At 36.6% G+C, this 27226-nt stretch overlaps 1 protein-coding gene across 1 annotated transcript in view; it reads left to right on the top strand.

Annotated features, from left to right (window-relative positions):
* Positions 1-27226, top strand: part of ADGRL2 (adhesion G protein-coupled receptor L2) — a 356834-nt gene that overhangs the window by 160031 nt on the left and 169577 nt on the right. Inside the window, exon 3 of the mRNA XM_050712254.1 lies at positions 20847-20888. The gene's annotated coding sequence lies outside the window, so the exon portion shown is untranslated. The remainder of the gene's footprint in view (positions 1-20846; positions 20889-27226) is intronic.

The raw sequence follows: 27226 nt of genomic DNA, 5'->3' as shown, positions 1-27226 counted from the left end.
AGGAGTTAAGAATAGAGTATAGCCTGTTTACTGAGGTAAATACAGCCTTGGTCTTTGCTCATTTTCTGACATACTAGTTAGTTTTTCTGTGAGAAGGAATGAATGAAGCATACGGCAGTGCATGGCCAGGCCCCCTTGAACATTACTGATGAGTGCACAGTGCTGGTGAACTGAGAAGGAATGGAAAGGACTGCCAATTTTTTATTTTTTGCTGCAAAACTAGAGAATCAACAAAATAACATGGAAGCAACAGCAGAAATGCACAGGTATGAGAGGAATCAAATATTTTGGGGCATTCAAAAAAAACTCTACAGAAAATCAGACTCAGATCTGTAAAATTATTGCTTGGGAAAAGCTGTGTTTGAAGATTTGTGGAAGGATTCATAATTGATCCTTGTACTGAGAAAAATATAACAGGGCAACCTTTAATATTTGTGTCCAAATCGTTAGCTAGTAGAAAGGATGCAGTTCCATTAAGCCAATGCAACTGTCCTAATTTGCACCAGCTGAACTCCTGCTCCTTTGTTTGTGTAGCCTTGCCGGCACCCCCTCCAAGGGAAAGCAAACATTCATTGTTCTTTCCTGGGTCAAAGAAAAGTCAGTACAGAAGGATCCCAAAGTTTCCTTATCTCTTCTTTTTTTTTCTTTTTTTTTTTTTCATTTTCATGACTAGCATTATTCACGTACAAGCTATTTGAACTTACAGTGCAGAACTTAATGAATGTACCTGACAGTGGCTGATGGATGAGTAATTTCCATGAGCAGAATTCACGTATTGTCATTGTTTCATGCAACATAATTCATGCTACATTAATTCAAAATGTGTAAACTGGAAAAAAAAAAAAAAAAAAAAAAAAACCAGCACAATCTGAATCACAGTTCATTTCTGAGGAAATTAAAATCATCTTTTCCTCTAAAGTCTTACTTCTTAACCATTTATTTCTTTAACAGTCATTTCAGACCCTTTATTATTTTATTCTTCTGGTGTCACAGAGCCTGTTCTCAATGAGTTGCTTTTTCATTCTAAGTCAAGGCAATGCAATATTTGGATCCATGCAACACTGTCTGCAAACAAACTATTAGTGACTGAGAGATGATCATGGAGAGATATATGATGGTGCCTTTGTTTGCATTCACACATGTACACTCATTGCACATTAAGAGTTACATTGCTAGCTATGATTTTATTATTTCCCATATAAATACTTGCTTGTATTCTCATAGGATGTTATATGCTCATTAGAATAAGAGTAGCTCTCTTGATTAAGTTGAAATCCATATCATGAAGGGTTTTGGAAGTTATTGAAAAAGATTTTTGAAAGCTGTTTTCCAGGAAACAATTAAGAAGCAGCTCCTCAAATGTTGGAAGGTACTTCCAGTCACCCAACTTCTTTCAAAATTAATTAGAAGGTCAATACTTAGTCACCCCTTAATTAGTCAATACTGATTATAATGTAAGAAATATCACAACAAAGCTGGAGTCCTAGGATCCATCCTCTGCTGAGTTGTTAAAATAACTTTCAGGACTCTCTCTGGCTGAGGGTTTGGTGCTGAATGTTTCTTGAGACTGCCTCATATGGCCTTGCAAATCTCATTAAAATGCTGTAACCAGAATGAAATGTGGTTTGGAGTGATTTCCTTGTCCCTGATGGAAATCACCCGTTCCCAGGATATTGCTATCTCATTTTTGCCAGGGACAATATATCCCTAAGGCTCACAGAGCACTTGGGAGTGAGGGAAATGTTTGGCCTTTGAAATAGACAAGGTTGTGTCAAGAGTCAGTTATTTTAAAAGAAAAAAAAATCCCTGGAGTGAGAATCTTTGCAAGTTTTAAAACTTTCCCCTTTTCAAGTGGTACAAGCTGAGCAGTGGGCTCTGCTTGGCTGTACATTCAGCATTTTATCCATGAGCAAAGTATAAATATTTCCAGAAAACCCATTTCTATATTTATTTTCAGAGTGATGTCACTTCCTTTCTTTGTACAGCTGGTAAGAAAGGATTTTTTTATTGCCGAAGGACACGAGTCCAAAGCGAACTTTATTTTTGGAGAATACAGGGACACAGCCACTGTGCTAGCTCTGCAACTGCAGCGGTTTCCACTGTAAATGAAACAATGGAAGTTACCTTCCAGTTCCCCACTTGAATTCTCTGTATTTTTTTGGTCTCGTACAGGCTAAAGAGCACATTTTTTGCTGGGAGTCTCATGTGAAAATATTGACAGTCAATTACCAGGCAGACTCCAGTAGCAATTACAGTAAACTGTGCTGCTCCATCCAAGAACATTAATGTTTTTAACAATTGTCTTTCCAAAAATAGCTCAACTTTACAAAGATCAAAAATGAACAAACATCTATTTCTCTGATGTCTTTGAAGTATTTTCTTAAAAAAAAATCCAGGATTTAAATGTATTCTTCACCACACAAGTACAATATAATTAATGCAGTAAGTTTATCTGAACCTTTGATTGTGCTTTTATTGGTATCAAAATATGTTTTATCACATTTTTATAGAAATGTGTTACATTATATACCCTTTTGTTTACCCTGCACCACTTTACCCCCTGAGAAGAGGCTCTTAGGAGGCAAGGTGTTCAGCAGCATCCTCCCCATGTTTCACCTTAAGGGTGTGCTTCCCTCAAGGACCAGAATGCTGCTTGGTTTATAAATATCTTCTCAGGCTCTTTCTGTTCAAAAGGCCAGTGCTGCTGGGGCTCAATCACTGGTGGATAGGCAACCTTTCCTGTCTGACTACGGTAAACAATCATCAGGTTTTACCTTCTCCTGCAGGAGTATGAACACGCTCGCTGCATGACAGACCTATGTTCAGGAAAGAAGGAATCTGTCATTGCTTTTGTATCTGCAGAGCATAATTAGCTGTGTTTCCCAACCAGGCTGCCTCATTATCAGTGTTCCTGAAAAGCATTTTTTTCAAAAAAAGAAAAAAATATGTTTCTTCTTCTGTTAGTTGCGTGTAATGCTTAACATGGATGGTACAGCCATGGTATTCAGAACAGGGCCTCTTCTCTAGCCCAGAGAACAGTCTGATGTTTTAAGGAAGCCAAGCAGTTCCTCAAAGTCACACATGCCTCCAGTGTCTCAGTCTAGATTAAACTCAGGGTGCTCTTAGTCCTTCCTGCTCCCCACTTAACCACGTGGCCTCTCCCACTGCTGATAATATGTGTCTGAATTACATGGGCTGGGAAAACTGCTCCAGACAAGAAAGAAAACAGCATATCACACCTCCATAGCCTTGGGACACAGGGCAGGGCAGGGCAGGCTTAGCAGCTGGTTACAGGTAATGCATCTTTTCACCAGGAAAGGTCAATTTAATGTGAGATCCCTATCAAAAATGCTAGTTCAATGCCCTAGAATTCTGGTTTGAACACCTAAAGAAGTAGCTAAAGTAGTACTAGCTAGCTAGTAGCTAGATCCCCTGTCTTTAATATTTTCGAGTGTTTGGGATTTGATTTCCTGGAGGTTAAGATAAGACTATCTTGGCTCCAATACAGGTTTTTTCAGAACCTGAGCTGATATGGGAATTCTATGTTGTGCTTTCCCTATTTCGTGTATTGTTAAATTATACCTTCTGAGGTACTCTCATCATTAGTGTCATTTAGTCTCAAAGTTTTATGAATGTTATTTTGAAACACTTCAGATATTTTTCAGACATATAATGGTAGCTACAATTATTAAAAAAGACATCCCCATGTAAACCTGGCAACTTCTTAGAAATCCTGGAGTTCCTTACAAAAGCAATAAGGCAATGAAAATAACATCTGGGCTTTTAAATTGTAAGCCAAATTAAAAATCAGCATTTTAGTTTGCCATTTAAAAGTGTTTTCATTGAGTCTGATGTCTAAAGGAAGATAATTCCACTGATACAGCACTTTTAGAGCACCGAGGGCAGAATTACCCAGTTTTTGGTAAGCCTTTGGAACAGCTAGCAAAAGCAGTGTCACAAGAAAAAAGAAGTAATCACTTTCATAATATAGAGAGTGCTAAGATCATGTACTAGGAGTACCCTGGATGTTAATTACAGAATCTTGAAGTCTATTCAGTGTTATATAAAGAATCAATTCAATGACCTGAGAACAGATGAAATATGAAAGGCTTCTTAGTCTGCCTTTGTACCCTGATGGAGGCACTTTCAATCAGTGGAAACCAGTACATTCATTTACTTATTAGAAAGTTATTCAGAAAGAGAACTACACTGTGAACTGTCTGTAGAACAAACTAATCTGATGTCTTTCTAGGAGAGGTGACCATCTAATGTGTGAAATGTACACTATAAAAGAAAAATTTAGCTGATGTGTAGATACATGCTGGTGCTGAATGGCTACTAAAAGATAGTAAGGATCAAAAATTTCACCACAACCTTTTCTTTCTGATAGAACCTGTGTTATATCAGTTTGGGGAAAGGAAAAGGGGTGTAGGGAGAACAGTGAGGAGCCTAAAACTGCAGTATTCTCATTATGGAGAACAGCTAAAATACCCAACAATAAGAAACAAGCCAAAAGAACACAACAAATTTATTAAAAATTCCACTGAACTTTCGGAAATCATTAAAGCATTGAAACTATCAGTGATATTATCCTAATCTGCTGTTCACACAGCATCGTCTCAGTCTTGACAGTTATTTTATGACTTTAAGCAGATACGCTTTGTAACAAGGTTTAATGTAAACTTTTGTTCTAAGAACCCAGCCAAGAATCTTAATTTAGCTTTATCTGCAAAGTTGCTAGATTGTCTTGTTCTGTGGAACAGTCCAAACAAAGTTTAGATAAGCACTTAATTGTAGAAGTCAGATATAATTAAGGGGTTTCTTCCATTCAGCTTCCATATGCATCCAATTGAGCCCCATACTAAGCTACCGTATTCATCCAGTTTGACTATGAATTAGAGAAACCTTTAGGATGCCTATTGGATATTCATTTTAGAATGTGGTCTAGATCTCCTCTTATCTCCTGTCTCACTCATTATTCTCAGCCATTTTCCTGAAGAAAACAAAAACATGAAGGAGATGGTGCTAACAAGCAGACAGAGCAGCAGGGTGGTAGCTGTGGGTTTTGTACCTGACTTGATGGCCGAGCACCATTTAACCTTTCCGTGGTACCATTTCTGTGTGAAATTTCAATAACTGACTTCTTCAGTTAATTGTGCTTTGTGATCTACATGTAGAATACCCTAGGAAGACAGACATTGTTATTTATTATTAAGGATGTCTGTTCAGAAATTAAATATTTTCATTTTAAAAGTAAGGATTTTTTGTTGTACAAATATGTTTTCTAATCCCTTTTTTGATGTTTTCACTTGATCTCCAAGTGTCTGTTTTCAATTTTGCTTTAACTGATTAAAAACAAGTTATAAAGCTAAACCAAAATAGATCAGTCCTTAACCTGGGTTGTACCTTTATAAACAAAGCAGTTCACATGCTTTGTATCTCCTGAGGTAGCAGAAAGAAGCAGAAAGAAAGTAGAGAACTAAGAAGGAGGTTAATGCTATGTAAGTCTGACAGTCTTTCATTGGTAGACCAATGAAAATATGAAAAAATAAGTCTGTGGACACAGTAAGACATAAAGAAGTTTTATAGTTAGAAATATAATTTTCTTCATATTTTTCTATAAATGATAAAGGGGAAATATAATCCTTAGGACTAACCTACTTAAAGGGCAAAGTATGCAAAGTACCAACAATAGAAATGGTGTCAAAAGAAAAAAAAGTGAAAAAAGTAAGAGATGTGATAAAAGATAGGAAAAAGATAGGAAGCTTAAAGAGCATGCATAGAGCATGTATATAAGCATGCATAGAATAGAATTGTAGAATATCCTGAGTTGGAAGGGATCCACAAGGGATCATCAAGTCCATCTCCTGATTATATGTCTATGTTTGAGAAAAAGGCAGATAAAAAAGCAATGAAACAGAAACAAAAAGAGTATGATTAGGAAAAGCAGCTCTACATGGCTAAAATAGAATGAGTTCTGAAGGTTTAAGTATTTTGTTTGCTGTTTTCTGATATAAATTGAGTAAACCAGTTCAATTTTTTTTCTTTAGGGGTAAGATGTTTTCACAAAAACCTTTTTTTCTCTCTTTTTTTTTCTTCCCAATCTAGTATTTCTTAACTGTTTAGCTTGTGTATATTCAGAGTAAATACTTGCAACTTCTCAGCCTTGAAAGGCTACATTTTAACAGGAATTTTTTGAGATACATAGGGTTAATGAATGTTTTTTTTTTTTTGTAAGGAATCATGAAAGGATGGAGCTGATGCAAAGTCATGCTGTAATTGGATAAGAGTTATATTTATTCTTGAATGGAAAAGTACTGCTAGCATTTTCTAAACAAATTATTGCTCAGCAAACTACTGGGAAATGTTTGTGGGAATCTATCTTCTAGGCAACATTTACCAAGAACTCCCTGGAAACTTCCCAGTTGATTACTGGCAGTCAGGGTGAGCTTTACAGCGCTTTTTCTGGTCGGTGGGCCCTGCTGCATACCTGCTGGGTGCAATGAATGGACATTGCTGAAGTTAGGTCAGTAACAACCTTTTGCTTGCTTGAGATTTTCACATGGAATTAGCAAATAGTTGGCAGAGGTTTTTATGTATCACACAGACCACATCTCAAACCACATTTCATATACAAATTTCTCAACTTTTCATCATGCCCATACACACAGTTTCTGCAATATGTTTTTGAATTGTTTCTTCTATCATCAGGAGGGGCTGTTTGACTCAGATTTCAAAAAGAGGGTGAGATTTTCATTTTTAAATGCTTGGCATCCTTCAAAATAAAAGGTTCTGTATTGTAAGAAGTTATAATATAACTAGGACATTATATGTAAACATAAATTATAGTACTATATTGACATGTATAGGTATATTGGGTATAATCACACTGTCCACATTTGAAGAAAATAAATAAATAAATAACATATCCATGGGTGATGCTGTCAGTGGGATGGATGTGTCTGTGTGCACGTAGCCATAAATGTAATTTTCTTTTATCGAGAAGAAAATGTGTACAGCTTTTAGCCACAAAGATTTCAATATGCATTTGATAAAGTTAACTCGGGTTAACTGTGAGCTACATGAGTTTCTGTCCTGCATGGTGTCACAACAGCTCTGTGGTAGAGAGAGCTGTCCTCGCAGCCTTGCCTGTGAGGGCAGCTGGCATCCGGGGCGGCCAGGCCTCCCTGGGGCCTACCCAGGGCCTCCGCTGGACCTGCCCTAGGCCTGCCCTAGGCCTGCCCTGGGCCTGCCCAGCTGGGTGGCCTGCCCAGTTCCCACTGAACTGGTGGACACAGAGCTCTGAACGTAACAGAAGAGCAAGGACTGGGACTGGGATTTCTCATCTTATAATTCGGTTGCTGCCTTTGGCTCAGTATTAATTACAGAGACACAGTTTCCTACATCTTCTTTGGTTGTGCCACCAACAGATGACACACAGAGACACAGTTTCCTACATCTTCTTTGGTTTGGCTACCAAATGACCTTCTAACACTGGCATCTTTAGCTTTAAAACACCAGGTATCTCAGGAACAAGCACTCGCTACCTATATTCTAGTCCTGATCCCCAAACCATGGTCTTCCTGCGTTTGAATGATCCAAGAGCTACTCAGGTCCAACCGCAGGCTCAGTGGCTAAGTATTTACTTCATCTGCTAAAGAAAACATTGATGATTCTCTGAGGAAAGTGGAGAAATAGCAAATATGTATACTGTCTTTATAACAGACTGAAAAGTGTTCAGTAATTCAGGTTAACATTACTGTTTTTAATTCAAAAGACCCTTTAAAGCAATTGAAATTGCTATTTTAATTATTACATGTATATATAATATTCCTTAATGCTGCACTTGCAACATAAAAAATCCAGCTGAACAGTACAACATGTGTAGTACTTTGGGGGTCATGCATGCTTTGATTCCATGCTTTCTTGATGATTGTGTGTAAGTTTGTTATGAATTATTATTTGACTGACAGGACTTACAATGATCTAGATGCTTTCTCAACACTGAAAAGCTTACATACCTTGTAATTACCTTTAATGTATTCCATTTTTTTGTGTGCATTTGTAACTATGACATCTGGTTCTTTGCCAGACATTTTGGGTGGCTTGCTATACAGTTAATTCTCAAAGTGCTGACTGATACGGTCATGGAAAATACCTCTTCTTTGCCCATTAAAAAAAAAAAAAAAAAAAAGGCAATCATATCAGAGATGTTAAAATTTATGCTAAGTCTATTCAGTGAAACATAAATAGTCATCACTTGGAGAACTTGCTGTACAAGGCACGATCCTGCAATATGCTAGGCTCTTGCAAGATACTCCCAGAACCCTTAGTGTTTAGTGAGTTGCCTGATGCTCAGCACCTTGTAGGATCTGGCCTCAGAGAAAGAGCATGAAAGGACCCAAAGCAAACTGGCAAACATTCAGCTGTTCCTTGTACTTTTCTTCTCTCTCAAAAGTAACAGTTCAAACAAAGGATTAATTTAGAAAGAAAAAATAATTAAAATTGAAAGAAAAGGAGGAAGGAGGATGTGTGAAAAAGAATGTTAATAACAGTATTTGAAGAGGGAAAGAAATTAGAGAGATGAAAAAAATGATTTTTCTTTTAAATAACATTAGGAAAGTTGTAGATGTTGTTTAATAATGTCCTTGAATATTTTGCAAGTGGCACAACCACTTCATGAGATGCCAATTGCTGAAATACAGAGTTGTGATTTAAAGTGACAATGTCACCTTAGTTTTAGTCCGAGTGATGGATTTTGTTTTGAAATGGGTTATACCAAATCTACCATGGAGAGATGTGTTTGCATTTGTTTTAATTTCAATTAAAATTGCTCTGGTTAAAAACACCACTCCCACAACTTTCTATTTTAATTTTATATCTTCTAATGTGAATTCAAATGGGCTGTACAAGATCCCAGCTTCTCAGGAATAGAGCTGATGCATCCAGACAGCCAAGACAGACACCAAAAATCCCAACCTGTATAGATCAGCTTTGAACATTTCTTTCTTTTTTAACTGATTTTTTTAAATATGGAGGAAGCCTATCCCTAATAGCTTGCGCCTGGTTTATGTGAAAAGCTAATATGAAATCCTGTGATACTGATATCACTTTATTTTCTTTTTTTTATTATTATTATGATAAAGTGTAAAAATGGCAAGGCGGTGGAATAGGAAGCCCTAAGTCTTTATTTCATTGTTTTTTAAGTAGCAGATTGCATAGTAAATCAACTTAATTTATGTACCTTGTTTATTGTTAAATTCTCCAGATTCATTAAAGCCCTGGAACTGCAGTTGAATAGCAGAAAATGACCTCTTTTCCTGGCTGTTTAATCCATTTTCAAGCTGCATATACCTCTTTGAATATGTGTTAAAGTAGTAGCCTCATTTGACAAGGAGATTTCATAAAGCTTTGAAGTGTATCATTAAAAGGGACACTGTCAATATGGATTTTTTCAAGATGACCAATTTAAAAAAGACAATCTTTTTGAATGTTGGAGGGTTTTTTTAATTCCTAGAAAATGTCCACTTTTTTTTTTCTTTTTTTTTTTTTTTTTTTTCTTCCCTCTGTGCTTGTTTAGAACCATCGTTTGGAAGACCAGGGAATATTACTATCATAGTCACAATAATTAATCCTGAACGCTTTCATATTCCCCTGCATACATCTTTTTCTCTAACAGGAGCTCAGCCCAGTGCATACAGCCTGCCTGAGGCCTGTGAATCCTCTTGGCGTTATTTTAAAACTTTGAAACAGGACTTCACTAGAACAGGGCTTTGTCCTGGTCTGGAGCACTGTGCTTATTTTCATTCTTTGCCTGCTGCCTGCTGTTTGGTGAGGTTTTTTAGGTCTGATCTTTCCAGCATGTCTTTCCAGCAGACCCCTGCCTGCAGAGCCTGCAGTGCCAACCACCCTTTCTGTCATGGGTCCTTGACAAACAAGCTCTGCCAGATGTCGCTGCCATGATTTCGGATATTCATGCTTACAGCTGTCCATCTTACAGTTCTGCTGGAAATTACTGTCAACCTACAGAGACAAGAGAGAGAAGCATGTGCCTATATGTTAACCACCTCCATCACATCGCCTGCTAATTGAAAGAGTCTTTGCCCTAATCTCCTAGACTGGCATTGGGATTGCGATCTTCCAGTGGAGGGGCAGGACAGACAGCTGGGAAGCAATAACATCTGAAATTCTGGCAGCTTTGTACTTCTGTGTATGTCAGAGCACAAACTACCTGCGCTACATAAACAGGGGAAAAATCGAGTGAAAAAAGGTCTTTCATCTTTTTCATCTACACTGCACGACAAGTTTCTAGATGAGAAAGTGGTATTCAAGTTCCCAGTGTCCTTTTAAAATATATATATTTTTCTCGGTAAAGTTGTTGCACTGAGAATATTTTATCCAAGTGATTAAAGTTACTTTTTACTCTTACAGGTTGGGTGCAGAATATTTAAATATAAGAGAGAGAAGGAACCCTAGATGTGTTAATACCTGACAGTTTATGGGAATGTGTTTCAGATTACAAGCAAAGCATGTGCATGCACACATGAATACAGCTGTGGTTTCTCTTCAGCATTATGTAATGTTCTTTCATAAAAGAAAGGAGCAAAGGCTCCTGCTATTCTGTTCAAAGGAAGGACGTTTATATATTTTATATGGCTCTCTTTATACTGCTGTGTTATGGTATGTAATATATTGGAAGTTCCCAGTCTGCAATAGACCCCCAAAGGGTAGATGTGTAGGTTTAGGAGATGAAAAAAAATCAAAGACATGATCTCTTGACAGAATTATATAACCTTCTCACACTGCCTCTGAACCTCATTGAATCCTCCAAGTGACAGAAAGCTGGCAAGCTAAGTAGAAGCAGCTGCTTGTGATGGCATGCCTAAGATATATGAATCTATTCAGTGTGATCAATGGCTGAATGCTCAACAGCCCAAGTCGTTGATCATCACGATGACCCCAGTTCCTGCTAAGTCCATCAGGTTGCTGTGAAGGCTTAAAGAAGGAGGGAGTGGAAGGCAGAAGGCTGGACATAAGCAGCAAAGGGAGGAGAAAGACGGAGGCACGAGCCCTCCTCATAAAAGCTATTCAGGAAATTGCAAAGCTCATTACTGTGTGTGCAGTACTTGATCACACTGAAGTTTTGCTTTAAGGTGTATACCTGAATAAATGCAACAAAACTTTCTTCTGAGCATAGTCTTGGATTGCCACAGAAGTCTGCCTTCTGTGGAATTTCAGTCAGGGGTGGGGGTCTACGTTCTCCATGCTCCTTTGGCAGTCTCAGACATAATACATATGTGTGCATGTGCACATGAACCTTACTTTTGATATTCTTTCCACAAATGTAATGCATTGTAATAAACAAAATATGATCCCACAGCATATGTCAGGTTTTGCCAAAGAAAGCAATAAGGATATAGTGCAAGCCGAGTGTTTATTATATGAATGTGTAAAAAGGGTACAAGTGAGTTTTGTTAAATATGTTCTACTCATCGGCAAAAATAATTAAACAATTGAATTCTTTCACAAAAGGAACTATTTTAGTGCAATTGCATCATGAAAAGTGACTTTGTGAGAATGGCAGAACAGGTTTCGACATGCTTTAAGTCTCAGAGGATTTATCTAATTTTCTCAGTTCACTAATAAAAATATATTTTACAGCTTTTAACTGCAAAACGTGAAAAAGTCACATGAGCTGCAAAAGGCCAAGCTGGATTCCTTTTATCTTATGTGTCCTGTTATTACTAAAGATGTTCCCTGGTAAACCAAAGCAGTTTTTCTGCTACCCTTCATTGAGATAGTTCAGTTTTAGTACAGAACAATTTAAATGTACTGAGGCTGCATAACTCTCATTGTTGATACAGAAAGTAATGCCAAAAGTGAATTCAGTTCACTCCATCAGAAGTGGGAATAAAAACACTTTTTTCCACTAAAGTAATCATACATGTATGTGAATATACACAAGGGGCCTGATACAGAAGTAAAAGTCTCTCCCAATAACTTGGAATCTGGATTTAGTCCAAAGAGCAGATCTGTTGAACAAAAACAGTACATTTCACATTGGCACTTCTGAGCATGGAAGTGCCCTGTAAAGGCAAATGTCTCTGAGGTTGTTGTTTAATGTAAGGTTCGATTTGTTTCACAGAGCTCTATTCTGAAAGGAAAAATAGTCTCACATATACAAATTGTTTAGTTTGACATAACAAAAAAAATTATGAATCTGAGCTATTTGCATTTAGTATGCATGATGCACTGATTATGAGGCTTGAGCTTAGAGCCAAAGTGCTCAAAGCAGAAGAGAAGATTAATTTCCGTTTTCACCAGGAGAAAGCCACTTCCCTATTTGTTATATTATTCTGATTCATGCATTAATATTTCTTTTGTTTTCATTTTCACTGAATTTCCTTTCATTATATAGCAGTTGGACTATAAATATAGCCGTTAGTAAGATACAGTTTCCAAGTACATAAAATCAGAGGAAGAGATGCTTTTTTTTGGCCTGGTGCAAATTGGGAGTACTTCCAGTAGTACCATTGGGATTACAGCATTGTAAAAATGAGATAAAATTACATTCTTAATCTTCCTTCCTACCATACCTTCATATCTCCATCTCCAGGTCCAAATGTTCTTTGTTTTTTTATTGCCTCTAAGTCAACAAAGATGCACTGTGGTAGTGATAACAGTTGGGTAACACTGTCATGAAAATAACTGAATTATCTGGTTAAATTGCAGTTCCTTATTTCATTATGTGACTGGGATATCAAGCCATCTCATTTTTCGTTCTCAGTGTAAAACACATAATGATTTACACAGCAAATTCTTTCACTATGACATACATTGTGTTGAGGTTTGAGTGAAGGGAAGTAGCAAACCTACAATTTTTATTAGCAAAGATGAACGATCTATTCAGTTTGTTCACCTTCACCTCTGATGAGTGCATCCATTTACACCTGCATAAAGTGTGATTTCCAAACACAAATTTAGTGTTTAGTTAACACATGCTATAATAATAGTAACTAATACTATTAATGTTTTTTATGATTGAGTCTTTGATCTCAATATGTAGACTTTGGCCAAGCCAAATTATGCACTTCAGTCATCTCAGATATTCTTTATGGGACTTCACAATTAAAATGTCCTCTTTGTATTTAATTTTAGAAATACTCCATCAGGAGTTTTTTAGTGAAGTTCTCAAAGTTGATCTCACGTAGCCCACCAATTAATTCTAGCTGGGTCTTTCATGTTACTAGCTGTGCTTGTCAGCAAATATACCTTCCATTATGCTTCCGACCTAGGTAGAACTTTAACTTACTGTTTCTGGGCTCTTCTTTTATGAATTCCCATCATACCTCTCCACTCAGTCTTGAAGCTTAATGAGAAATTCCCTCCATTTTTATTTTAAAGGTTGACAAAAAGTCGTGCATGTCATCTTGCTCGAAAGTCACAACACCTACATGAATATTTTTGAAACTGCATTTCCTGCAGCAGAACTGGGAGCAGTCAGTAGGCCCAGAGGAACTCCTAGACACGCAGGGCTGGATAAATTCCTGCTGTTTATTTTTGTCTTGCCTGTAGGCATTTTTTAACAGTTTTTAGTTCATGTGCACTTTTACCTCCTGTTTAGTTTTAATTAGTCTAACAACATAATAATACCTTCAGGGAGTATTAGTGCTACAGTAAAAGCATACATAAATTCTGCATGTACATATATGTATATGTGTGTGTGTAACATAAAAACTGAGGAGTGCCTCCTCCCTTGTAGTAATTCCACTCTTCAGCTTGCTTAAGATGTAAAAAAAGAAAAAAAAAAAAAAAAAAAAAAAGATGGTTACTTGCCTAAATTAAAGAAAATGAACTCTGTATTGACAAGACTTTATACAAAGTTTCTTTAAACTTGTAAAGTTGAGACTATGAGACTGGAGAGCTGAGCAGAAGTTGCTCCAAGCAATATACGGAGCAGTGACTCTCCACCCTGGGGAGAGAGAGAAGCAAATATGTTGAACACCTGGAAGTGAAATAAAAATAAATATATAAATAAATAAGAACTATGGAGAATTTTACTCAGTTTTAAAATTTTCCTGTCATGCCACCCTGTCTCTCTGTCATGCAAATTTCTCAGTTCTTTGGCAACCATATGAAGAATAGAGCTGCCACTAGTGCTGGGCTCCATGTCCTCTACTTAAGGCAGGACGTTTAGGCTACAAAGAGTTGTCCAAGAAAATGCTCTCCCAAGAAAATGTCTAATTTGGTGGATCAGGAAGAGGCGCTGGGATGGATACCTGGAGTCCAGCAGCTCCTGGAGAGGTGCCTGCAGCAAGCGGGGTGGTGCCAGACAGTAGGAGGATGCCAGGAGCTCTCCTGGTGCCAGAGGGAAAGGGAGCCCTGCTGGGTCTCTGAAGAGAGACTTTGCAGATTACAGAAAATGTAGTTTGTTATTCTCAGAATGAAGGAAGGGGCCAGGTTAGAACAGAGGCTAAGGAAACACCTACTTGGAGAAGGAATGAAGGAGCAAGGAGGAGACAAACTATTACTGAAAAATAAAGTTGACCCTGGCAAAGATTTGTAAGCTACTGATAAAATCATGGTCAGAACTGCATCCCCCCCCATATAGAACAGTATGGCATGCCTAGAGATTGGATTATATTACACTCTATTATGCCGTACAGAAAGCACATCCCACCAACAAAATTGGTTTGAAAATGTTTTACTTGTGGTTATTACAAATAAACACAACCAGGTAAAGTGCTTCATAAAGTTTAGAGTACTATAACAAGTTGGCTTTTTTGTATATATAATTTATTTATACTCTTTTGGGTAGTTCTTTCATACAATCCTAGACAAAACTAAAAAAAAAAAAAAAAAGGCAGGAAAATATGATGCAGAACTGGAATATATAACAGGAAATTTACATGAATAATCCCAAATGTACGAGCCTTAAACTCGTATTAAACTGTTTTTATCTTGTAAATGCATAAAATTAACTAATTAAACAGGAATGTGCAGAGAGCAACAAATAATAACTGCCCTTTCCCACATTTTCAGATCATTTCTGTTCTGTGCATCTTTCTTCACATAGTCTTTGAACCTATGTCAAATGTTTCCTCTCTTCTGTACTTCAGTAAAATCACACACCGTCCAAAAAGTATCTCCTAATGACCAGGCACTGTTCCGTGGGGGTTTTGCAATATCTTTTACAAAAGTCCCCAGTTTATAAACTTTTCAAACAAGGAATATATTGTTTGGCGTAGATTCCCAGTTGTATATGGCATAGATAATTACAGCACCATAAAATTATTATTATTAGAAAGACTATGCACCAGATTCCCAGCTGGTAGAAATCAGCATAGCTCTTCCCATGTTACATGAATCAACTTTTAAATGAATTCTCTGAGTGGAACAAGTCACAACAAATATTTTGTGATCTTTAGCTATGCATGGATATTGGATTTTTTAGGTATAAGTTTTTTTTTATTATTTATTTGAATTTTAGTACAGAATTGCAAACTCTGAACTTTAAATGATCTTTGCGTTCTCTATGGTACAAATATAATTTGGGAACATTATTAAAACTTATATAGTTGCATATAAAGCTTATATTATATATACAATTCTGCAAGGAAATACCTATTTTAAACTCCTGGGACCAGTTGTACAAAAATAAATAGTTTTTATTTATATGATCAGACCCATTGATTTCAAAGGGGTTGTGTGTACATCTTCAAATGTACTGATGTGAAAAAGCATTGTAGATTCTGTAATTTGTAGTTTCTTGTTCAGAACACTAAAAATATAGCAGCTTCGCTGATGGATTAGGAAACAGTGCTATCATATGAGGTCCCAGAGAAGGGCCACAAAGATGATCTGAAGCTGGAACACCTCTTCCACAAAGACAGGCTGAGGGAGTTGGGGTAGTTCAGCTTACAGAAGAGAAGGCTCTGGGGAGACCTTATAGCAGCCTACCAGTACCTAAAGGGGGCCTACGGGAAAGCTGGGAAGAACTTTATCAGGGAGTGTAGTGATAAGACAAGGAGTAAGGGCTTTAACCTAAAAAAAAAAAAAAAAAAAAAGTGTTTAGGTTAGATACAAGGAAGAAATTCTTCATTCAGAGGGTGGTGAGGCTCTGGAACAGGTTGCCTGTAGAATCTGTGGATGCCCCATTCCTGGAGGTGTTCAAGGCCAGGCTGGTTGGGGCTTTGGGCAGCCTGGCCAGGTGGGAGGTGACCCTGCCATGGCAGGGGGTTGGAATTAGAGGATATTTAAGGTCCCTTCCAACCCAAACCATTCTGTGATTCCATGATTCTATGACATGGGACCACAAATGTTAGGCTTCAGCAACCCTGTTGGAAAAGTCTCTCAAGATCCTCAAAAGACTTCCCACATACTATTGGCTTTTGTGTTATATATGATCAGATCCCTTATCATGTATAAAAAGTATACTGGGTACTTTTTTTTTTTTTTTTTTTGCTATATGTTCTTTTAGTATCTTGAGCTATGAAACCTCTAGAAAAGCTGCTGTGGCTCACCAGGAGATACACTGTAGAGTGATTTTATATTGCATGGTCAGGGAGACTGGTCAGACTTTGTAATGATGACAAGATGTACAGTGGCTCTGATTCTGACTGACTCCATTATTCCTCTCTGGGACAGCAGCGGCCCAAGTCAATACTGTATCTACCTAGCAGTAATCCAAGACCTTACTTGAAAATGAGCTGTGAGAGTTTATTACTTGCGAGCAGAGAAAAAGGTATGAAAAATGCAAGCAGAAACAAAAAGCAGTGTAGCATATTTATTCTGATGTAAAAAATTAAAATCAACTAATTGACTTTTTAAAGACAATCTTCAAAATATGCAGAATTATGTTTTAATGCTCTATGTCTATCATTCTTTCCTGTAGGTCTGACTGCAATCCAATCTAATTCAATCCATCTAATGCATTTCTAATGTGTTTTTCATCATAGAAGCTAGGCACCATTAGGAACTTATCTCTGTTCCCACTTTACCTTGGTGGTGACATGTTTTCAAACCAGATGATATTCTGTGTCAGAAATATCAAGATTTCCCATAAGCGGAATTCAGTAACCCCCATGTACTTTTAGCTTCCTGATTCTTCTTAGTGACTGCATTTCAATATGTAGTCCCCAGTATCTGCTCATCACTCCTAATTACTTTTATTTTAGCCTATGTTCCTGATTTCTGGGCCAAGAAGTTTACAGAACTATGATGTACTCTGATGATGCATTTAATCAGGGCTGAGTAATCAAACAGAAAGCTTTTCAGGGCAGGGTGGAATACGGGAGGAACCATATTGTCTGCCCAATTATTGTGTTTCCTGTTCTCAGCCGACAGAGATCCTGCAGGGACCAGAAGACCTGCCTGTAGCTTGATGGGAAGTTACTGAATAAGTAGAAGCCATGTGAAAAGGGGAATGGTGGCAGAAAAACAACATAGGATCAGTGAAGTACAAAAAATTTAAAGTGTACACACTTTTCATTTTCAAAAGCCTTTGTCATCAGGGTGCAAAACTCTCTAGAAATATTTGTGGGTGAGGGGCAGGGGAAACCTAACCATTAATTCCTAAGAGGTGTTATCAGATGCATCAGAGTTTGGCTGTAAATTTGACTACACTGCTGTGGTGCACAGAGAAATGAGTGAAGAAATATCTGATTAAAGTGTACATTGCTGCTGAGGCAACTGAATGTTGCCATAGCAATTGAGATGAAATGTGCAAAGAAGTGAGATAATTAAATCTAACCCCTTTAGTAGTTTTGATAGTCAATGCACTGCCAATAGGAAAAGTTATCTACAGTGTTAAAGATAAAACATATTCCTCATAGAAGTACTCCTTGCTGGTATTTTGTTGATCTCTTTCTAAATACATTGCTTCAGGTAGCTAATTTGAATGTTCTCTTTAATAATCAAATACAGTTTTGACCTTGGTCTGTAACAGCCTAGAACTTTTCCTGACTTCTTGTATCATGGGAACTGGCTACACAAAGTATCCAGAATGTTTTTATTTCCCCCTTTTCTGCGTGTAGTACAGTAAAGCCAGGGCTTCATGTCAAAGCTTACAGTTCAATAATATCTAGAACGTGCTGCCCTCTTCAGGAGCTAGCAATTAAAAATATGCAATTTTGTTTATTGATTCCAAAACTGTAGTGAGCAAGCAGGAACTACAGAACTAAGGGTTTTTTTTGACATTTCTAATGCTACTGCCAGAGACACTGAAAGTAGTTGCAACATTAATAGACAAATTGGGTTTGGAAAAAGCAAATCAAAAACTAGTTAGCATTTCTCAAACCAGATTTGAGAATTGGGTGGTCATACTCACATCCACTCAGGTTATTTATTTGAGCCAGTGAAAGCAAAAGCTAGGAGAAGCCTTGACTCACTTCTTCTAAAATAATAATTCTCTTCTATACACAAGCTAATAACCTGTTATTAAAAATGATTTATGTCCAAAAAGAACTCATACATTAGCTGTCATACTAAACTTATTTTACTTTCAGCTGCTTTGCTTCTCTGAATCCATGTAAGGATTTAAGCCGTGATTTAGCAGAACATTACAGTGTATGCTTAACTTTAGACAAAAACATTGCTGCAAAGACTGCAGGGAAATATTTGTGCGAAAGCACCAAACAACTTAAACATCAGTCTGGAGGCTTCCATACTTGGCTGATATGTAGGGGGTAGGACCACAGTTTTCAGTTCGTGTCTTACAATGCTGTAGCTCATGTTGTGGAATCTTAATAATTAAAGATTAGATCTAGAGGCAAAATCCAGCCTTCCATGAATATAATTTCTTTTGAAGTCAGGGGGAACTTTTGTTCATTTATGAAATGGTGACATTTTATTGGTTTACAAATAGCTTTGACAAAAATAATTATGGCTCTGTGGCAGGGGGACTCGCAAGCTGTGCAGAGGAAAGGCAAGCATTACTTTGCTGAGATGAATGGATTTTTTATGTAACAGCCCTGAACAGGCAGTGGATTAATGATTACCTCACCCAAACAGGGCACCTGAGAGCAGGGAGGGCTGAGGAGCAGGGATGGCTGGGAAGGCCGCAGACCCAGTGCTCTGTGGGAACTTGGCTCCACTGAGAGGCATCATCAAAGGGCTCGTTTTAAACTTACGTGCAATGCTCTTCCTTTGGCCGAGGGAGATCCTATTTTCCTGAGCTTCATAAATGAAGTAAGGGAGATATTCTGTGCTAAGTCTCACACAAAGCATAGTAAAGAAGCTGTAGCCCGCAAAGAACGGAGCAAAAGTGGCTTTAAGGCTTCTCCGTGGATGCTGGGATTCAAGGCTGGATACAGGCCAATGAATCTCCATGTAAATTAGAGCAGCCTGGGGGGGACTCTTCTAATTTACATTAGCTTTATCCAGGCTCCCTGTTTCTTGTGCTGTGCTGCAACCTAGATTGGGCCTGAATTTCTGCAGCGCTGAGCACTGTGGAAACTCCCTTTTTGCCCAAGGTAAACTCCTTGAACGGAAGTAACTCCTGTCCCGGGGAATTCTTCTCTAGCTGGACACTCCCTTACCAGTAAATAGCGATATTTCATCCAGCACTGTATGCGGTCATGCTGAAAGCCTAGAATCAATCTGTCATTTAGCTCAGTTTGTAGTTTTTGTCTTCAAAGCTAATAGCCCTACCTAGATGACAACATTTTTTTTTTTCAAAGTGGTTTATGACTGTCTGTTGGTTATAGTAACATTTTCTAAACATAGTTTTAAATTGAATTCCTTAATTCTCTTCCTTGCATGTTTACTTTAGGAATTAATTTTCTCAAAGAATAAAAATAGTTAAGAATTATGAAACAATTTTAAATGTTTTCCTTCCTTTGATTAAAAAAACAAACAAACAAACAAAAAAACTCCTTATTTTACCTCTGAAAAGCCTGCACAAGGCAGATTCTGTACCTAGCTCTGGCTGTTTCAGGGGGAGTAATGTTGAGAGATGATGTGTGAGAAATGATGGCAAAATTCACCCTATTGTCCTGAAAACTTTTTATTCTTGAACTGTACAATTGGCACATATAGCATAAGATGTTATAGAAAAAGTCAAAAATCCTCTCCACGTAGCTACTGAGGGAAAGTGATCACTCTCTGCTCAGCCTTTAGTTTAAGGAGCTGGTGGCAGTGATTCATTTCTTTCTAAAGAAAGCAGAATAGCTACTATGTCAGGTGTAAGACAGACTAAAAGGGACAATAGAGTGGAAGGAAGAAAAGAGAGTTAACTGGTATCCTTTCTTTCATTTCCAAGCCACAATTAAAGCATGCTGAAGAGGTGTGTGATGGACTTCGTACTCCAGCCTAATCATTACAAACTTACAGCCCAGAACTTATATTTTCCTAAAGCAAAATGTAAAGATTGATTAATTAGTTTAATAATCATAAAATATTTAAAAATTAATTAAGAAGAAAATATTTAACATATTGTTGACAATTATCTCTTTATACATATATATATATAACCATTTATGCACATGCTTTGCCCTGTTTTCTCCCACTCCATATAAGAATAACAGCCAGCCCAAAGTTTTATTTTCTAAAGTACAATCACTAGTTGGATGCCAGGATCCTATGTCTATATTTTATGAACACTGTACAGATAAATTCCAGCTGGCATGCAGTTCTAAATACAGATATGCACAATAGCCAGTACTTTTTTTCTAATCCAGTACCTGCTAAGTACATGTAATGTATATTCAAAACTGCATTAAACTATTGATCTATGATTTGAACATATATATATATATATTTTTTTTTTGATGGTGATGCATTGTTTGGCAGCTAGAATCCCTGCAGATGAGAGTATAATAACTAATAACATTTTCTTTGCTTTCTAGGGTCTTTATGGCAGAATGATTAATTCCATCTTTTCCAGAATGGTAAGCAGAAAGCTATTTCTGTTTCTGATAACAAAGAATATAAGGTAAATTATTTTAAGATTGCCAAATTGCTTAAGAAATAACTGTACTGTACAATTTCATAATTATATGGCTTGTACAACTGAAAATATTTCAATATTCAAATCCTGTAAGCTACCTAGAAAAGATTTGCAGAACATTATACTAATTCTTCAAAAGAAAATAAGTCAGGATTTAGCATCTGTCTTAAAAATGCTACTGACCTCAGAATGCTCAACTTTTAATTTTTCTGTATAATCTCTTATAATGTATGGATTCCCATACACCTAAATACATTTTCATTCCATCAGTGGAGAATATAAATCTCTCTCTTCTTTAGGCTTCAAAACAGTGAGTACCATTATATGTGTTACTATTTGAATTGTATAAGATTGATCTTTATTTATGTTTCACTAGGGCCTTGCTGTATCTGTGAATTAAAAATACATATTTTTCAGAGACATCAATTCTTCTGCATGCCATCAGGTTGCTTAAAAAAAAAAAAAGAAAAAAAAAAGATTGTTTCATTTGTCACTCTTTTTTTTTTGATGGCTGAAAAAGGCAATATTTATTTTACCCCTTGATCATAACATCTTTGCAATCAAATAAAAAGAAAAATTCATCATACTGTACATGTAAAGGTCATCCTAAAATAACATGTCTGAGCAAACTATACAGAATCCTATGAGTACATTGCTAAGGAGAAATGTTTTTCAGCAGGTCTTGGGCATTCACTTTACAAAAAAAAAAAAATTCTTTTCCACTACATAAAAACGTAGTCTGAAATCAACATAAAACCATCATGAAGTGAAACTACTGTTAAAATGGAAAGAAGTATTACTCAAAAATATCCCATCGGAGCACAAATTCTGACTTGATATGTGCCTGCTTCTTACCGTTACACTTGAAAGATCTTCCATCTAATCCCAAAAGAAACTCAAGACCCTTTAAAAAAAAAGATTATTCAAAAACCTTAATGCATAAAAGCATAAAACAATGATAGATTTAAAATATTTTTATTTTAAATATGATTTAGGGACTGATTTTTTTGTTGTCTTTGATATAAACTGTATCAAAGTTGCCAGTCTTCAAGAAAACCAATAGCAAAACACAAGTTTTATGATGAACCTTAAGAACGATAACATGATTTCCAATGAATAAGGCAGTTTAGTTGTTCTTTGAAACTTTTTAATAGGAAAGTAAAACCTGCAGGTGAAGCTGTTTTGAAACACTTGTTTTTAACCTATAGATCTAGCCCTCTGATAGTAACAATGAGGTCTGCTTTGGCAAAGTTTGTGATGTGTTTTTACCTGCCTCCTAACTGTATTTCACAAGGATCACGGCTGAGGATCCTTTTGGAGCATGTATGTGATTAAAAAGAAATAAAAGTCACATTGAACTAAGGAAAACACACACGCAAAACAGTTGCAAACCGGCATGAGAACTGCATTTAACCTCCTTCATCAACAAACATAAAAATATTCAAGAAGAACTTGAGTCATTTTTAATCGAAAAGATTATCTGTGTGACAGTTAAGTGGGTTTTGGATTAAACTATCAAAGGGTCTGTCTCTTTTGTGTATGTTTGCCTATTAGCAGTAGGTACTTGGCACAAGGATCGTATGTAGGTTGCAGCCACAGACAGACGCTTGCACTGCATACACCCTTTTCTGCAATGTTCATTAGGCAATAATATTGTCAAAGGTAAGTGTTTACCAGCAGCTTTAGTCTACTTAAAACCATTTTAGCCTGGGGCTGATCTTGTGAAGAAGGCTTGGGGGAAGGGCAGAAAAGAGGCAAAACATTTCATTTTTCATGAAAACAAATGTATTCAGCCAGTATCCTGATTTGAGGTAATTTATAACTCGAAATTTGCATGCTAAGTGAAATTGTAATTATTTCTATTTTGAGGCCAAGCGTGTGATCTACACTATAAGTGAAGGCAATAGGACAAAGGCTTGGACCTTAAGGGTTACTACAACAAAGACAGTAATAGATTACTTTGGGGAGAATTAATTTTATGTGTATAACCATATACACCTCAATGAGTTTTCCCTGACTTGTTTGGAATGTAGCATTACTCTGCTGATTATGGATTTCCCTTATGTAAATGTTAATTCAAATACAAATATATTTTAAAGTTGGGTGTCTATTGTTTAAGGAATGGGAAACTGAGCTTCCTCATATTACTCCCTGTCAATATTGCAAGGCTTTTTTAATCCTGAAAACAAGATAAATGTCTCAGAAAAAAACAAATTGTTCAATATAATTAATACAAGTTTAAGGAAAAAAAAAAAACACTTCTAATTTCTTACTCTATCTGTGTTTAATGAATAAAGATTAAATGCACATTACTTTGAACAGTCACAACATGCAGATTTTAATCTAAAAATGGACTTTTCTCTGTGTATGTTAAGAAATGATATGTTATCTCAAGTTATTCCTAAATACGTAATATTTAGTGGTAGCGTTTAATTATATATATAGCCATTTTGTCATTTTGAATTCCATAACTGTTTTTGATATATGAAAAATCATGTTTTAGATAAACTGAGAACATAAAAGAACTATTAACATATGTAGAGGACCACTGCAGCTAAAAACAGGAGACAAAAGATAGTTCTCACTTTCCTCTCAATTAAAACTTTGTGCAATTATTCTTTTAGATTATAGATCTCTTTTGGGATTCTGGTTACATAGAACTTTTTGGTTCATTTCACAGGAATAATATTCATCTTAATTAGCAAAAACAATTGATGGGCTTTTCTCTTTTTTACAAGAGGGAGTTCACTCGGTGTACTGATTACGAGTAGTAGATTATCCTGATAAATGAAAAGTTCTTGTCTTTCTGAACAGCAGCTGAATATGTTATCTGTCTTCAGCCTTGTAGCTTCTTTGTTAGGTATCACCTTGTTGAGACAGAATGACTTACTTGGTAAGTGGTTGACCCGATTTTTTGTCTGGCACCCTAACATTGCTGGGCATTATGCCAAGCTGGATCTGTAGCTATTTATGACGGCATTCAAGGTTCAACTATGCAAATCACAACTATTAGCCAAAAAAGCATAGCAGATTTGTTTTTTAAATATTTCCATAGCTCACAAGGTCAAAGCAATTGTTTTCACAATTTTTAAATATAGTTTTGTAAGTAATGATCTGTAATGTTTGAAGAGATTGTCACCTTTTAACATTTTATTTAGACTGAATTAGACAGAACATAAGCATTTTTCCTCATGTGTTACAAAATAATTGTATGGAGCAAAGGAAGAAGAGACATGAGATGAAGTGAACAAACATATATCTTTTTATCTGTTCTGTGAGTAGCTTGGCTGCTCTGCGCAGAATTACAATAAAAGGAAGCTGAATTATGACAAAGAGTCTTTGGAGAATACAGTCTTCTTCCAAAAGCCCGCCCTGATGAGGACGGTTGCAGGAAGCTGTAGCCCAAAGTTCTCCCCGGCCTTCAGCTCAGGCAGCTCCACATTGTCTGCACATCTGCTCTTAGTTTGGAATCAGATCTGATCCCTTGGCCAGTTGATCTGTGTGTACTCAAAAACATTTATGCCTCTGTTATTTCCCACCCCTAAAGATGGTGCATACCCACCATCTTCTTGATGAACCATAGTTCCAGCCAGAGACAGGGTGCTAAGTCCCAGGAGACCTGTTCTTGCACCGTGCAGTGAACTGTGGTGGTCTGCTGGGCCTTCGGCCTAGCCCAACACTCAAAGATTCTGAGACAACATAATATAAATAGGCAATAGCTAAAATGTAATATGCAATATGTGATAGAGAACTGTATAATGACAACATGTAATGGACTGTATGTAGTAGACAATATAGTAAATAGCAACATTTCCTCTTAGAGAAAGGGGAAGTAGATTTAGGTATGAACAGTACACAGTATGTCTTCTAATAGAGATTTCGGGCATAATTTGGATTAGGTCTGTATTTTGTGACAGAATCTGAGAAGGGAGCACATGTTTATTCACCGGGTGAGCACCCTTCACATAACACCAATGGCTGCTTAATTTAATGATTGCAACATGAAATAATTAACAAGGCTGAACCTGTGGTGCAGAGTATTTCTTTGTCTGATATAAAGGATTAACCTTAAAAAGTATAAAATAAAACGAAACAGATATCAGAGTTGTAAGGAAAAAAGTGTTTCAGATTCTGTTGGCTAAGAAAAACAGTTTGAGTGTTCAGTAGCTGTGGCTGAGTGTAGTTTTCATCTGTGAGATAATTTTTATTCATCATCTGAGTTTTGTGGATTGAAGTAAAATAATGTGTTTTGGCAGAAGTACAGGAGATCACGTTAATGTTTGAATGCACAATAAAGCCAATCAAGATAAACTAACTGGTCAAAGTCTGATTTCTGTTTTTGAGTTACCATCCAGTCAGAGCAGAAGTACTCATTGATCTTAGTGGGGTTTCTTCCCTTAAAAGCTACAGGACAGAGACTGTAGGGATTTGCTGAATCATCTGTAACAATATTTCCCTCATATTTGTCCTAACAGGGTGTGAAAGAGGCTGCCAACAAAGTAGAGAAAATACATTAAAGTGGGATTAAAAATATAGGTTGAATTGGGCATACGGAGATTTTCCATCAAATTCATAGCGTTTGTGCAAAGAAGTAGAGTATGAGCCTTCTTAATACAATGCAAAGCCCCAGAATTTATTCATGGTTAAATTTCCATGCTTTGGTCAATCCTTTTTTAAAGAGTCCCATCTCCAAAGAAAGGCACAGTGCTCTGTGTTATGGTAAACACCAGCAACTCTGTCCACAGTCAAATGTAAATAATACTTAAGAAACTAAATCCAAAACATTAGCAATAAAAATACTTAGCATGTATTTCTTTCCTGGGAGCCTACATGGAAATTGAATTCCACTGAGCTGCACTTACACGGCACAGAATTCAATTAAAAAAAATCCGCCTGGATTCCATGCTGTGAAAAGCCCTTGCAAATTTATTTTAGGGACTTCGGGTGTGGAGCCTGGACATAGTTTTATTTTATTTTTAATGGAATCAGTCTTAATGTCTAAGGTTATTCTTTACTTGCCTCTGCTGCACAGTTTTCACATATAAGCCAACTGAGGACAACTCGTTATTAAAGAAGTCGGCAGGTGTCCTATGCTCTGAAACATATTAAATAAAGAACTCAACGGGATCATGTTGACTGTAAGCTCCACAAAGGAATTAAATAATGAAGACAGAAGCTCTTCAACAATGACCATTTATGCATAAGTAAAAATGTCTCATCGGAAGATGGAAAGTTCTCTTACAAATTTTTACTGGAATCTCTATTGTGGTATTTTCTGAAAACATGCAGTCTATAGATTTTAGAGTCTTAAACTTTCTGACCTGAGTCTTATGCAATAAAGTCATCAAAATGGCAGGAATTGAGGAGCCAAAATCTGCCCTTCTCTATTCAGCTTCATTGCTCAACAAAACAGCCATTGCAAAATGGCCTCGTTATCACTCTGAAGTTTTTGAATTGCCTTACCCATGTCAATATTAATATAGAGTAGCTGTGGAAAATACAAAGAAAAGAGTAGAAAAGAGTCTATTGTATCTTTAGTTAATATAATTCTAATGTATAAAGCCCTCCGGCCATGGTAACATTTAAAATACAGTCCCCCTTGAGATTTAAAGGGTATTGGGATAAGGTAATTTTAAATCACATTAGAAAGGTTCAAAAATAATATAAATACAGTTTTGAACTTCCCATTGATTCTGAGTTGTTGAATAATTGCACCAGACAAATGTCTTTAGAGTGGGCCTTAATACAAGAAATCACAAAATGTATTGGATTTTCACTTATTAAAAAATGTTGTCATGCAGTAGTTGTTTGAAGAAAATTGACAATTAAGAAATGTAACTAAATCCCTTTTTGAACAAAAATAAAACTTGATTTAATTCTCTTTGAAAAAAAAATGTCAACTTCAATAGAGGTTGGTCTGAGCATCTCAGACTCAATTGGAAAATAAATTATGCTAAGTGCATCCAGACTCACCCAGCATCTTTAAGAAACAGAGTGTTCATAATGAACCAAAGTCTTCCGACAGCTTAATATGACTTTGAAATAACTAATATGAAAAAGAAAAAAAAACAACTACAAAACCTTTGTTGACCAGGTGTTTTCCCTTTTTGTCAATACAGTATATTCCTATAATGACCATCCCATGCTCTGTCATTAAAATTTGAGCTTTCCTTTCAGGCACTCTACCTCAGACATGTGGAATTCTCATCTGCAGTTTTTACCCTCCCTCTCCAAGTTAATCACACTGGGCTCCAGGAGCGGCAGCTTGCTGCAAAAACA

Source organism: Cygnus atratus, chromosome 8, assembly GCF_013377495.2.
Source record: "Cygnus atratus isolate AKBS03 ecotype Queensland, Australia chromosome 8, CAtr_DNAZoo_HiC_assembly, whole genome shotgun sequence".
NCBI classification, from domain to species: Eukaryota; Metazoa; Chordata; class Aves; order Anseriformes; family Anatidae; genus Cygnus; species Cygnus atratus.
This window is presented reverse-complemented; position numbering and strand designations above follow the sequence as displayed.